Below are 15,908 nucleotides of genomic sequence, written 5' to 3' on the forward strand. Positions count from 1 at the left end.
TCACTATAGATCCGCACACAGCACAGCATGCTCTCAAACCTTCAATAGCAACTCGGCCAAAGAAAATCTTTACAAGATAATTTCGACTCTACAAATAAAACAGTTTGGTGAACTATTGTCAAATTTTTCAGCTATTTTTTTCTGGAGGAAGAAGGGGGAAAGAAACTACAAATAATCTCGCTTTAAGAATCAGGTACTAATCAACAGCCCGTTTCCGTAAAAAATCGACAAAATTGTGGGTTACAGTGAAGCTCCCCACGCGAAAAGAATGGGGAATTCAATAGTAAAAAAAACAATTGCAGTTTACACTGATGAATACAAGCTGGATTGCGGCGTCGGCGCCGGTGTGTATAGGAAAATCGGGAAGCTTCCAAGTCTTTTCTGGGAATTAGTATAGTATTTGCACGCAGAAGTCCTCGGAATAAAAAAAGCTCGTAGGATGATTAGAAACCATCCACAACAACTATCGGAAGTATGTATTTTTCATATCAGCCAAGTCAAGCAGCCATCTTAGCTTTAAAGTCACCACAAACCAATTCAAAAATCGGCAGGAAATGCAAAGAAGAACTTAATGCTTTCGCCCGCACGACAGACATTACTCTCATCTGGGTATTTGACTATATGAACTTAGAAGGAAATGAGAGAGCTGATAAACTGGCAAGACAGGGGGGCAACCTATAGTGAATTCGAAGCGCTAGCAATAGGCTGTCCCCAAGGCTGTCCCCAAAAGGCAGATCTTCGCGCTATTTCACCAGAAGGCGGTTCGCAATTGGACTAACATGGATACCTGCAAAATACTAAAGAAACGTTGCTCAATTTAAACAAATCCAGAACTGACGAATTGCCACGAGCAGTCATATTCCGCATTACGTCAACAATAACCGGTCACTGGCCTTTGGGAGACCATGCCAAGATAGGGTGGCCGTACAAGGATAGCTGTAGAAACTGCAATCAATAAGAATCTGACGAAACAGTATTTTACTATCTGTGTGAGTGCCCAAGTCTGGGTGCTCTACGACATAGAATGCGAGTGGAATTCTCGATGGTTAACTTGGAAGAAATTGCAGCAAAGAGAAAAAACGATATAGCCAGATTCATAGTCAAATCAAGATGGTTCGACTAATAAAAAGCAGTGCTTCTATAGGTGGTGTATAAAAATGGCATATTTTTGGCTAATTGGGTCTGGGCTGTGGCACTCAGACAACACCTCCACAACCACCACAATAGAAATCATGCAACTCACAGTTTCTAACTTTTTACAAAACTTTAAAAACTTCAAGCAAATTTTCATGAAAACTTCAATATTTTTAGTCGACTTTTTAGAAAATTTGCAAATATATTTGAAAATATGCAATTTTAAGGCCTATTGATTTTTGGTGTGTAAAGCACGGCCCTCGCACTTTCCCTAATTTACCTACTTTCCATGTTTCTAAAACAAAAAATCTCATAGCTCAAACCCAAAAACTTATCCTTTCCATCCTTACTCCCGCACAATAATCAGCGCATTATTTGCATTGTGGCTGTTAAAACAAACAAAAACAAAGAGAAACACACAGTTACACATTGCATCAGTGGCGCCAGCATGAGAAAGCGGGCAACCGCGGTAATAGCGTAGACACACCAAATTTAGCGAAGTCCTCAACCTTCTGTGTGATCCTTTTGGCAGAAAAATGTGAAACACAGATGGCGCTGTAAGCAGTAAGAAGACGTTGTTTCTAAGCAACGGTAAGTGGGCATTCCCATTATTTAGGACTGGTAGTGGGAGGCTAATCACCTACCCTGCCGAGGCCCTATACTTCCGAGAGAATTAAACAAGCAAAAACCAAAAAAAAATCCAAGTTTGAAGTAGCTTAAAGTAGCGTTGATTTTTGACAATTTTCTGTTGGCGGTATGGTGTATTTTCTCCATATAGAAAAATGTCCACAACATTTCGTTTAAACAAGTCAGCACAAGTTGCTATACAGAGCGCTAACAATCGATTTATTAGATTAGAAAAAGTAGTCAAAAATTGGACTGATCGAAGGGACCATGTAACTCGTAGCGGCGGCGGACATAAGAGCGGCCGGATATCAGGTTCAAGAAATAAATGCAATGAAAAAATCAACCAGATTATGATAAATGAAATAAAAAGTGCGTCTAGCGTAGTACGCATAACAGACGTGAACCTTTCAAGGCAGACAAAGGAAGAGGGAGAGACCCGCTACTTGCCTTCCAAACTTCCTACAAAATAATTGTATTCATATGTAACTACATCCAAGCACGTTCAAACATGCATGCATATATGCGCGAGCACAGCGCTCCCTTCTTGCTTCCGTGTACTTTTGTCTTCCATTAGTCCATATTCCGAATATTGCACTTACAAAAACAAACCTTGATTGACGCAAAAGCAACAGCAAGCGCAACGCAAAGGGCCGCTTTGGCACCACGCAATGCAAAATGCTCTAGAACACAACAAAAACACAGCCTACCGACTACAAAAATAAAATACATTCGTATACGCAGTCGCAGCGGCCATGATTCTTTTAGGCACGACGGCGCTGAACAATTTAGAATATTATATGGCACAAAAACAAAAAAAGAGAGACGTGAATAGCCTAAAATGTATCTAAGATATACATATGTATGTATATAAAATATATCTCTCTCTCCCTCCTTTTCCTCTACGTTATATCTTTTTTCGATCTCGCGGAACGAAAATGCCCAAAACGTTGCATGGCCTTGAATTTTCGCTCTCCATTCTCGCTCGTCCATCAACGCCTAAGAAGTTTCACTTCAAAAATTCATTCCACCAATATTTTTTGTTTTGTACTTGTACAAGTTTTATTATTTTAAGTTCTCAAGCTCTTGAAAAAAACACCCGACCCTTGTGCTTGCGTTTTTTTTCATTAAATTTTCTCTTATCCACAATTGCCATTGCTAGTTGGTTTCTGCGGTTTTCCGTAGTGCATAACCATCCGTAGTTCATCTGTTCGCATGCCTGCAAACGTGTTTGATTTTTAATTACTTTTCATTCAATTTTCTCACTTACACGCAGGGATTTCTCATTTTGTTATTATCGCATTACATTTCACTTCATTTGAAATTCATTTGCGAATTGTATGTCAACGGATATTGCCAATTGTCAACCGGTAGCCGTTATTAATTTTTATGATGACACTGTGCATATGTATGCGTGTGTGTATATATGTATATTAAGTGTATGTAGGTGTGTGTACGTATGTATGCGTGTTCTAGCATTTAAGTACGTATGTCACTGGTTAGGCATTCACTTACTTAAGTTGTGCCTTTGAATTGTGCGCAAAGCTGTTAATATTTATTTACTGTAGTAGTTAGTCGACGAGGCCTGCGGACATATTTATTCACATACTAATGGTTGCATGTTGATCTGTATAGTAACATACATACATACATACATACATACGCACAGACCGCGTAAAAATATAGCAACTCAGCATTTTTACGAGTTTTTACCATTTATAATAAAATAATTTTTTTTTTAATTAAATAATTTTCTTTAAATATTAAGTAATTTCTGGCAACTCTATGTCGTAAGATATTAATCCAAGTTTTAAATTTTGTACCGGATTTATAAAACTTAGACAAATTTTCATCAAAATTAAAATTTTTCAATCAAATAGAAAAAAAAATGGGTATGCAGTTTTAGAGCCTATTAAATTTTAGAGTAGCAGTGCGCAGTGCGCAAGTAGTGACTCAAAATTCTCGTTGATTTTTGATAGTCTTTTCTTCTGGCGATGTTGCGCATTTGCTTCATACATAAAAAACACAACCAACAGGTATTTATTACACTAGGTGGCGCAAAATTAATCACTCAATTATGTTTTTTAATAACTTTTTTACTAAATAAAAATTAAAATGGTGACCAAATTTTCAAAGCAATAAACAAAACGGCCCTTTCCGAGAGAGTTAATTTGTTAAAATATTTCACAAAAATATTTCTCTGCGAAATTTCAATATATTTGTCTAAGTTATCCATATACAAGGTGGCGCAAAATTAATTATCCTTTTTTTTTAATAAATCGAAAAGAAATATTTTGAGTGATCAAAATATTTTTTGGCCTTAAACTTAAAAAATCCTTAAAAACTGTACACTTTAAGCTATAGTTTACGATATATACAAGGTGGCACAAAATTAATCATAAAATTTAATTTTTAATAATTTGTTTGCTAAATTAAAAACAAAAAAATTGTTTTGACCTGATACTCAAAAAATCATTAAAAAATAGTTTATAGCTTACGATACATAAAAGGTGGCGCTAAATAAAAAATCTAATTTTGTTTTTTAATAAATCAAAAAGAAATATTATGAGTGAGTGCAATCTTTTTTTTACTTTAAACTTAAAAACTCCTTAAAAAATACGTTACAGTATACGATATATACAAGGTGGCACAAAATTAATCATAAAATTTTATTTTCGAATCAATTTTTTGCTAAATTAAACACAAAAAACTAGTTTTGAGTGAAGGATATCTTTTTTTGACCTGATACTCAAAAAATTATAAAAAAATTGTTTACAATTGACGATATATAAAAAGTGGCTCCAAATTAAACATCCGTTCTTTTTTTTTAATACATCGAAAATAAAAATTACTTAAAAAATATTCAAAAAAATACCTTACAGTATACGATATATACAAGGTGGCACAAAATTAAACATAAAATTTTATTTTTGAATAATTTTTTTTCTAAATATAAACAAAAACAAAAATGATTTTGAGCGATGGAAATCTGTTTTTGACCTGATACTCAAAAAATTATTAAGAAATTGTTTACAGTTTACGATATATAAAAAGTGGCTCAAAATTAAACATCCGTTTTTTATTTAATACATCGAAAATAGATATTTTGAGTAATCGAAATTTTTTTTACTTATTAAATCCCCAACAAATAGCATACAGTATACGATATATGCAAGGTGCCACAAAATTAATCATAGAATTTTATTTTTGAATAATTTTTTTGCTAAATTAAAAACAAAAAATTGTTTTGAGTGATGGAAATCTTTTTTTGACCTTAAATTCAAAAAATCATTAAAAAATTCTTCACAGTTTACGATATATAAAAGGTGACTCAGAATTAAACATACATTTGTTTTTTTTTTTTTTGAATACATCGAAAATACATATTTTGAGTGATCGAAATTTTTTTTTACTTAAAAAAACCTTCAACAAATAGCTTACACTTTACGATACAAGGTAGCACAAAATTAATTTTATTTTTGAATAATTTTTTTGCTAAATTAAAAACAAAGAAAACTGTATTTTCTGCATTTTGACCTTTACCCGCTCCATTGCTTGTCTGCTTGTACACTGCAGCTGTTTAATTCACAAGTGGCAAATATGATTGACGAACGACGCCTCTTGCAAAAGATAGAAATCTTATGATAGGGTGATTAATTTTGTGCCACCTTGTAGTTGCTAAAAAATTTCATTGATTTTTATAATTTTTTTCTCCACATAACACAACCTGGAAAAATATTATAAAAATTGACGGAATTTTCTAGCAACTTCAAATTTGCACTTTATTATTCTATAATTGAATTAGCTATAAAACTACTTACAAATTATTATTATTTTTTATTTCATTTATTACTACTTTTTTTATCGCTACGGACCGAGCCGATGTCTGCAAGTCAGCCAGTTGATTAATATTACTTTTTTTAACTCTCTTTATTTCTTATAATTTTATAATTACAATTTTTCTAATTTTTTTATCAGTTTGAAATTTGTGTTTATATAGTCTTTATTAGACAATGAATTATATTTTTATTTAAAAAGGATTAACTTCACAAGAAAACAGAAAAATAATACAAACAGGTCAGAATGTTGAGTTGCTATATTTTTTTCGCGGGCTGTTCGTATGAACATATTTTTTTGGTGTGGATTTCAAGTGCCAATGGCAATGCCTCAACACCCTACAGCTGTTGTTGCTATGATGAGTTTATTATTTCAGAGAATAAGTATTTATAACAAGCGAAAGTGCCAAATGAAATTTAATAATAAATATTTATTGGGAAATCCGTTTAAACATTTCTTTGAGCATTCAAACGCATTTTACACACAGTTTACGTAAATAGACTCTTAATGAACGTAATAGCACCACACAATTGAGAAAATAATGGATGAGTTATGAACTAGTGAAATAAAGATTAACTTAATTACTTGGTAAATTTTCCGAATTTTCCCTCAATTTGGAGTTTTAATCCAAAATTTACAATCTGTATTATTTCCGTTTTGACTTTGCCCCATTTTCTCATGTGGGCGGGCATTTCATTTTGAAAATTTCATCATACAAATCGGATCGCTCAATGAATATCGAGTTGACAAACTACGAAACGACAACTGATGTTAAGACTGTAAGGGAAGAAATTCTGTAAGCCACATAGGTTGTAACAGTGAAATTCACGGTTTCCACCCAACATTTTAGTTTTAACAGAGCTTTTTGAACATAATTTATGGATGGGTTGATGGAGCTTAATGACGATTAAGAGAATACAGAAGGTTTGCATATATTGCCTTTACCGCTATCCGGTTCTCAATGAATTTCAGAAATTTGACAATCAACTGTCAACTTTAACATCTTCCTTTTATTATCATCTATGTGCTCTTCCTTGTTTACCTTAACCTGACACAACTTTGTTTCATTTTCGCTTACAAAAGTGCGCTAGCATTAACTGCAAACAGTAAAAATACTAAAAATCACTAATAAGAAAAAAAAACAGGTGGCGCTAAATTAATCGCCCTATTGGAAAATTGATATGTAATTTCTGAAAATAGCGACGTACGTCAATAATATTTGACACTTGTGAAAAAGACAGCTGAAGTAGACCAAAAGACAAGCAATGGAGCGCGGAAAATGATAAAAAAAAATATTTATAAACAACATTGGATGATTAATTTTGCGCCATCATGTATTTGGATAACTTAGCCAAAAATATTGAAGTATTGAATATTGAAAACACTGAAGAATATTTTTGTAGTACATTTTAACTCATTTAAACTCGTCTCCACCTCAATAGCGAAACCGATCTCAATTCTCTTCAATAAATGTCTAAACAAATCGATTTTCTTAGATGCTTGGAAAATATGCTCAATCACGCCAATTTATAAGTCAGGAAGCCGAAATGACGTATGCAACTATCGCCCAATAGTTAAACAAAGCACCATTTCGAAATTATTTGATTCTATTCTCAAAGTTAAAATGTTAAGTCAAATTAGTGATCTTATCTGCGAGTACCAGCATGGCTTTGTCCCCTTAAAATCCACTTGTACTAATTTGGCACTAGTCACAAACAATATTATTAACGCTTTTGTAAATCGCGCATAACTAGATGTAGTTTACACGAATTTCTCAAAGGCATTCGATAAAGTCGACCACTCTATCCTCATTAAGAAGCTGAGTGCATGCGGTATTAAGGGAACACTTTTAAAATTCTTTTTAAGCTACCTTACGGGAAGGAAATTATTCGTTAAAATAGCATCGTCTAAATCTACATTATTAATTAATGCTTGGTCTGGAATACACCAAGGGACTCACTGTGGGCCAATTCTTTTCCTAATATTCATAAACGACTTACCTAAAATATTTCAATATGTAAAATGCTTAATGTTTGCAGATGATGTTAATTTATTTTTACAAATCAGCTGGATTGAAGATAGTTCCAATCATCAAAAGGATCTCAAACTTCTTCAAGATTGGTGTACCATGAACCACCTACACTTGAATACCGACAAATGCTGCGTGGTTTCATACAGGAAAAAATCTAATCCATTCATCTATAATTACTTTTTGAACAATACTATACTTAGTAGGAAAGAGGAAATCAAAGACTTGGGCATAATCTTCGATTCAGGACTTACGTTCTCGAAACATATTGATTATATTATTTCTAAAGCTTTTCCTATGATTGGATTTTTACGTCGTAATACGGAAGACTTTTCAGATCCCTTGACTTTGAAAGCACTCTACGTCTCCTTAATTCGAAGCCGACTAGATTATTGTTCTCTAATATGGAACCCATTCTACCAATGTCATATAAATAAGATTGAAAGAGTCCAAAAAGTCTTTACCAAATATGCGTTGTGTAAGCTGCGCTGGCCTAAAGGGCTCCCTAGTTATATAGGCAGACGCAAATTGATTGGACTCCAAAGCCTTGAGGACAGACGAATCTACTTTTCGATTCTCTTCGTGTATAATCTTTTAAATTTCAATATAAATTGTTGTGAGTTACAGAGTTTAATTACATATCAAACTAAGCACCATGATTTAAGGCAGGTTCGCTTATTTGTAGATCAACGGTATAGAACTAACTATGCCCTCAATGAACCAATGGTTGAGATGCATTCGATTGTGCAACAATTATCCTAGCCTCGACTTTAGACTAAGTTTATATAATTTTAGGCAACAATTGTTTATAATCTTTAACTAATAATTAAAAATTATCTAATATAGTCTGTAAGAATTATCTGTAGACTGAATAAATAAATAAATAAATAAAAACTCCCTCGCGAAAGGGTCGTTTTACCTCTTGCTTTGAAAAATTTGAAATTAATTGTAGTTCACTTGGTCGCCATCTCATTTTTGCATATAAAAAAAAAAGTTATTCAAAAACATAATTGGATGATGAATTTTGCGCTTACTTCATTCGATAAACCACTGGAGCTACCTCCAAGCTGAAGCTATTGCTCGGATAGAAACGAAGCACTAATGTATTCTGACAGCCACATTATCTCTATCATTAGCCATATCATCTTCTGTAGTCAAATTCTAGCTAGTGTAACTAGAGTATCAGTGTCGCGATCGGAACACGAATGATAGAAAGCAATATTGCGCCTTCCCAATTTGCAGCGACATCAGTTTCTCAAATAAATAAACAAATAGGAGAGGAAAAGTAAGCGATTGGAAGTGGAAACTGTCAAGTAATTATTCATATACAAACACCCTTTCTTCTTCTGCGGTGTCATCGGCTAAAAAGCAAAAATACAAAACAGCATTTGGAGGTATTCTTAAAATTCGAACATTCACATTTTAATATGTAGTACTTCAAATTTATTATTTTGCAAATTTAAAAATCAAAAATCTTAGTCTCTATATTTACCAAGTAATTCACTGAATATTCACAAACAAGTAACTTCTCTTCCTTTTGTGTGTTTATTCACACCACTGAAGTCATCTGTAAAGTAGCGATTTTCGGAAGGCGCCTCATTTTGTATTTGTACATCGAGCGATCGACACACATAATTTTACCTGGATTTCCATTCGTAGGAACATTGAGAGAGCTAAGCTTGGCTAAGGCAGATGTCTGGCTGGATGAAAACGGAGGCCACTAGGAAGGTATGCTGGAGAAAAATATGCTTCCCTATAACATAAACTGTTACAGCCGTTAACTCGGCCAGATCATATCTTTCCGCGCGAGTGCCTTGACCTTAGGGCAAAAAACACACGAGAGGTATAGAGAAGAGCAATTAACAGCCTTATTTCGTTGACTGTGAATTGTGTGTCTAATTAAGCTATCCTGAAATGGTTGTATTATACACAAATAGTCAATTTGCAAGCACTGCAGCTATGCAACCAACAACAAATCATGTCCAAAATAAAAATATTGTTCAGCACACAAAAAATATTGATCGATTGAATTCAGTCGTGTTAGATTTTTGTATTCCGCTTTGAAATATTAAATTTGTGTGCTTTTTGTAAGAGTCCTTAAAAACAAATACTCTTTGGTATATTTCTTATATGCCTGCATACATATGTATGTACGTACATACTTTTTCACTTCTATTTATTTCTCTTTTCAGCTAAACAGACTGCCTGTCTGCCCGGCCGCATGCACTGTAAGAGCAACAATTGCCGTTACTGCACCAGCAGCGATTTTGTTGCTTCCGTTGGTTCATTACCCCAGTGCTCTGGTTTCGCTTGAAGAGCTCAATATAGTTGTAAATTGCTATGGCTTTGACATTTGTTTTTGTCGTAATCTTACCAGCTTTTTGTCAAGTTTCCCAATTTATGTTCGTTACACTTCTTAGCTGAATTTGATACTTACGTTTTTATATACTAGTACTTTTTCTTTAACAAAAAATATTAACTGCACAAAGGGAAAGAAGGAAATTATTGCTGTCACCCGCTTTCCAACGTCAATCGAGTCAATCAACTAAACCAAGTGTTGTTGCCTTGCTTTTGCACTGATTTTATTTTGGAATATTTTTATGCTCTGCGTTCCTATAAAATGCATTCTCGGATTTTTTGTCACTTGACTTGTGTACATATTGAGGTACTTTTAACTGTGCATATATATTTTTGTATATGGGTTTGTATGTGTGTGCTTAAATTCAACTGATGCATACACCGGTTTTAGAAATAATAGGAGCGCGAGGAATTAGTAAGATTAAAAAAAATTTCCTTTTTATTTTTTGGGCTACATTTTTTTTTTAATTTTTTATAAAACTGTAGTGCATTTCCCAAACACAACTATGTAACTCAAAGCTTCGAATTTTGTATGAGATTCCCAAAAACTCTACAAATTAAAAAAAATTCGTTACGAAAGTTCAAAATCTATTTAATCAGGCCGTGCAGAAAACTTCAAGATATGCAGTTTTATATAGTAAAATGTAAGCTTGAAGTCGCTTTAAAATCGCTTTGATTTTTGACAACTTGTTTTTTTGTGCATGCGATGTTGAAAATTTTCTTCATATACATAAAGCACATGTTCGGATGTCTTATACAAAGCGGCGCAAATTAATCACCCTATTGGAGGGGCTATAATTTTTACAAATGGCGTCGTACGTTAATCATATTTGACACTTGTGAAATAGACAGCTGGAGCGTAAACACAGACAAGCAATTGAGCGAGATTTCCATAATTCAAAATTTATTTATTTTACCTATTTATTAAATGGGGCCATATCTGTGAGACTTTTTAGTATCTTATGCACAAAATCTGCTTGGAAAACATATTTTTTTTATTTAGCAAAAAGATATGGAAGTCCCAAAATGGATGATAAATTTTGTGCCACCTTGTATATGGAAAAAAATCACAACACATCAGCGAAAAAAATTGTCCAAAATCATCAAGAATTTTGACGCACTTGAAACTTGCACTTTGTTAACTAGTGTAGAATACGCGATAAAAGTGCATACGCGGAATTTTTCTAAAAGCGCTGAATATTGTTAATAAAAATTTGGAAAATTTGATGACAATTTTTTTGAAATTCGTTAAATTTTGTATGCATTTCGTAATTTCGTACAAAGTTTGTAGCTTTTTACCATATAGTTTTTGTTGTAGAATGCATTGTAATTTTATAAAACACTAGCAAACCCGGCCCCTTTCGCTGGGCACACTAAAATAGAATAGATATGGTTTAGAACAGAAAATATATGATTTTCATACTATTTATTTCTTTATTCTTTATTCAAGCACTTTGGCATAAACAATATTTTTTGTTTTTCTATTTGTTTTTGAGTAAATATAAAATATAAATTGAAAATCAGGAAAAAGAAGATTGTTTTTAAATTTCAAATCAACGCATATGAATAAACAATCGTCTTTTTTCCTGATCATCCATGAATTTTTCGTTTCAATTTATATGTTTTATTAAGCATTGGAGCTTTTTTACCATTATCCATTTATATTTTTCAACAAAAAATAAACGAAAAAAAATGTTTTTTCCACGAACACATAATTTCCTTCGGATTTCACATTAAATTCTCAAATTTCGTAAGAAATTATTCACTGTTCCAAAATCCACTCCAAAAAAATTCACAAACAATTTTAACATGTTGCACTTACGTTTTTTCCTTATGGCATCCAAATCAGAAAGAAATATTGACACATTGTAACTCACACGGTCAATTTGATAGTTCAGTTCCGCCCCAAGCGTTAAAAAAGTAAGCGACATTATGGCTGGTTCAAAAGAACGCTGTACCCGTTGCCAGTGCTCCGAATTACAACCAAACTTTACGAAACCCCCCTTTCAATACTTACTTAACAATGTGCGTAAGTTTGGTTTAATTCGGTTCAAAGACACGGCGGGTCCACGTTTTGGCATATATTTCGAGACCCTAATCATCAGTAGGTATGAAAATTACCCCGTATTAAAACACTTATCAACAGCTTTCATTTGATATCCATATTGTACAAACACATTCTAGGGTCCACGTTTTGGTCTCTATCTCGAGACCCTAGTCACGGAGCGGCATCAAAAATACTCTGGACTAAAGCATTTACCAACAGCTTCCATTTGATACCCATATTGTACATACACATCCGAAGGTTACCCGGGTCCACGTTTTCACCTATACCTCGAGCCCTATTTCCAAAATAAAATATAATCCATGTTACTCGTGGATGATGTAGCTTTCGAATGGTGAAAGAATTTTTAAAATCGGTCCAGTAGTTTCTGAGCCTATTCATTACAACCAAACAAACAAACAAAGTTTTCCTCTTTATAATATTAGTATAGAAAAAAAAAATGTATATACTTTTTTAAAAAAAATAAAAAAAATATTTAAAAAAAAATCATAAAAAAATTTATATACATATAAAAACAAAATAAAAAAATATTGTAAACAAATATAAAAAAATGTATATACTTTTATAAAACAAAAAATAAAAAAATTATGGAAAAAAACAAAAAAAAAATGTATATACTTTTATAAAAAAAAATATTGTAAAAAAATAAAATGTATATGCTTTTATAAAAAAAAAATAAAAAGATATTTAAAAAATATATAAAAGAATTTATATCTTCTTCTTCTTAGCATCACAATCCGTGGTGGACCATAGCGTCATAAACAATTTTTCTCCATATATATATACTGTATATACTTTTATAAAAAAAAATATTGTAAAAAAATATAAAAAAAATGTATATACTTTTATAAAAAAGAAATAAAAAGATATTTAAAAACATATTAAAAAATGTATATACTTTTATAAAAAACAAAATAAAAAAATTTTGTAAACAAATAAAAAAAAAGTATATACTTTTATAAAAAAAAAAAAATAAAAAAATCTGTAAAAAAACAAAAAAACTTTTATACTTTTATAAAAAAATATTGTATTCAAAAAATTTAAAAAATGTATATACTTTTATATAAAATTAAATAAAAAAATATTGCAAAAAAAATATATAAAAATGTATATAGTATATCGAGCAGACATTTGCTGTGCAGTTGTCCCGGTCTAGCCAGAAGTGGACTCGCTCTTCTAGGCTCTCCAACAATTGACAATCTTTCAGTTCTCTCGAACCTGAAAATCGAATCTCTCATCAAATTCTCGAAACGAATTAATATCTTTGACCAAAATCTACAATAAAAATCTCGGTTAAGTGGGAAAATCATATAACATAATGAGCTCTAGGGCAACACAACGGACCCAACTTGCGGTCTATGTGGCACTCCGATGCGGGGTCACCCTTAAACCAACCAACCAACCATATACCTTTTTAAAAAACAAAATAAAAAAAAATATTTTAAAAAGATATAAAAAATGTATATACTTTTATAAAAAAAATTAAAAAAATTACTTAAAAATTTATAAAAAAAATGTATATACTTCTATAAAAAAAAATTATTAAAAAAAAGTAAAAATTTCGTAATTCTTCATGCTACCATTATTTTGCACACAGCTGCACATATTTATTATTGCATATTTTTGCTAAACTCCTCTGATATTCTACACTGTTCCGCTTCTTCAGCAAATTCAGCATTTTGATTTTTTTTCACATATTGATTTTGTTGTTGCTTCTCACGTTTTAGCATATTTTCATGTTTCCCATTGCCTTGAGGTCATTGCACGTTACCCAACAAAAACAAACAAAAGGTGACAAAAAGCGATCATAAAATTCATAAACAATGTTGCAAAAGACCTAAAACCATAAGTTGGCTTGGCGCGAAAATTTGTGGTATTTGTCAATATTTGTTCGTTGAATTTCATTAAATTTGCAAAGAAAAATTACATTTTGAATCCTTCGCTGATGAGCTCTTTTCTGAGCCATGCGACTTGGCAAATGAAGTTAAATACGTGGCTACTAGAGATGTCAATCAACGGACTAGGCATTTCAAATTCCAAAATAAAATAATAAAATTTTTTAAATAGCACGCAATTAGACAAATAATCATGAAAAAAATTCACCATTTTGAGGAAAATTGCCTCATGAGAGTTCGCAACACTTTTGTTTTTTATAACGCAACTGAGTTCTTAATTCACAGAGAATTGAGTTTGAAGAGTGAGAAAAAATAACAGCAAAAATTATCGCCACTCTCAGCAGTTAACATGAAGAATAGAGTTCTTTAACTGGCAGTTCGCAAACTTTGTTTACTAAAAATTCATGTGATATTTCAGTAGTTTTGATTAAAGAAAGTTTCTATTTTTTCTCAAGGTACAGACAAAGCTTTTTACCTACAGAAAGCATCACAATTTCTAGCAAGAATCTAGCCAACAAATCTTCAAGCAAAACGGTGCTTCTCATCTGCTCTCTTATGCCATAAATTAACGTCACGCTTAAAGAACAACACAGACAATACTTTAATATTTTTAAGCTCACACTTTAATCGAAACAAACGGTTATTTAATTTCAAAGTAATTCGCTTATAAATTTTAAATGCAACAAACACTATACCTCGTTTAATTTTCGGCAAGGAACGTTGACTTAAGTGTCAGGTTATTGATAAATTCTTTGGTTGTATCGACCACTTTGCGCAAAATTATCGCACGTTAAATTATTTATTACTATTGACTTTTTGCTACAAATTTGTCGCGCACTTCATTACAACTTTGTCACATCACTCGGTAAAAGTGACTGTTAATTTGATTGTATGGGACAACGCATTTTTTCCTTGTTGGCGAAATTATCGTTTGTGCCAACAAATTAACAGGTGAAGCGGATTGCTCTCTTTTTGTAGCCGTTTTTCATCATACCTCTTCGGTTTACCGCTACTTATAGGTGTTACTTTGCATCCAAGTTGAAGGGAAACATTAGTACTAGATTATAATACAAGGTGTTGCATTCACGGAGAGTGGGCTTTCTTTTCTTAAGAGGGAACGTCACTGTGGGGGGTCAAAAAATAATCGATTTTTGGGATTTTTTTTTGTAAGCTCGAATGATTATTCGAGGGCAAAGGCCATTTATTATATATACATATATCGAACTATGTTGATGTAAATTTTTATTAAAAAATATTGAAAATTCCCAAATTTATGTAAATAAACGTAACGAGTTAAAAAAAAAATGCCGTCATGGTACCACCGTATGGTGGTAACGATACAGCAATGAATAATCATCTGAAATCAAAAAACCAAAAATTGTATTAATCTGCGCAATAGTGGCTATCGTTGTACGTAGCCGTTTTTTTATTTTTTTTTTTATGACAAAATGGTGGTGATTTGAATTTCGATGTATATTTTTGAAGTGAAAACTTCTTTAGAATCGTTGGGAGTGATTTGAGAAAAAGTGAAACGGAAATAGCGACCCTCTTGGCTACGAAGCGTTATATTATATGTTGATATAAACGTAGCGACGAACTAAATAACTTTTATTTTTTCTTGTGATTCGAACCAAGGATTTTGGATCGGAAGCTCACATTGCTAGCCGCTCGGCTACCGCGCCATGCTGTCGGCGCTGGCCTAAAAGTTATTTAGCTACGAAGCGTTATATTATATGTTGATATAAACGTAGCGACGAACTAAATAACTTTTAGGCCAGCGCCGACAGCATGGCGCGGTAGCCGAGCGACTAGCAATGTGAGCTTCCGATCCAAAATCCTTGGTTCGAATCACAAGAAAAAAAATTTTTTTATACAGTTATTTTTTTTTTTATGATATGTTTATGAGGAGCTTTTTTTCATGGCAGAAATACACTCGGTGTTTTGCCATTGCCTGCTGAGGGGTGAG

General features: G+C 32.5%; 1 long non-coding RNA gene across 1 annotated transcript in view; it reads right to left on the minus strand.

Annotated features, from left to right (window-relative positions):
* LOC129247129 (uncharacterized) overlaps window positions 1–14,864 on the minus strand; it is a 155,690-nt gene extending 140,826 nt beyond the window's left edge. The window contains exon 1 of the long non-coding RNA XR_008582538.1: window positions 14,638–14,864. This is a non-coding gene — a long non-coding RNA (uncharacterized LOC129247129). The remainder of the gene's footprint in view (window positions 1–14,637) is intronic.
* Between the last annotated feature and the right edge of the window lie 1,044 nt (window positions 14,865–15,908).

This window comes from Anastrepha obliqua, chromosome 5, assembly GCF_027943255.1.
Source record: "Anastrepha obliqua isolate idAnaObli1 chromosome 5, idAnaObli1_1.0, whole genome shotgun sequence".
Lineage (NCBI taxonomy): Eukaryota > Metazoa > Arthropoda > Insecta > Diptera > Tephritidae > Anastrepha > Anastrepha obliqua.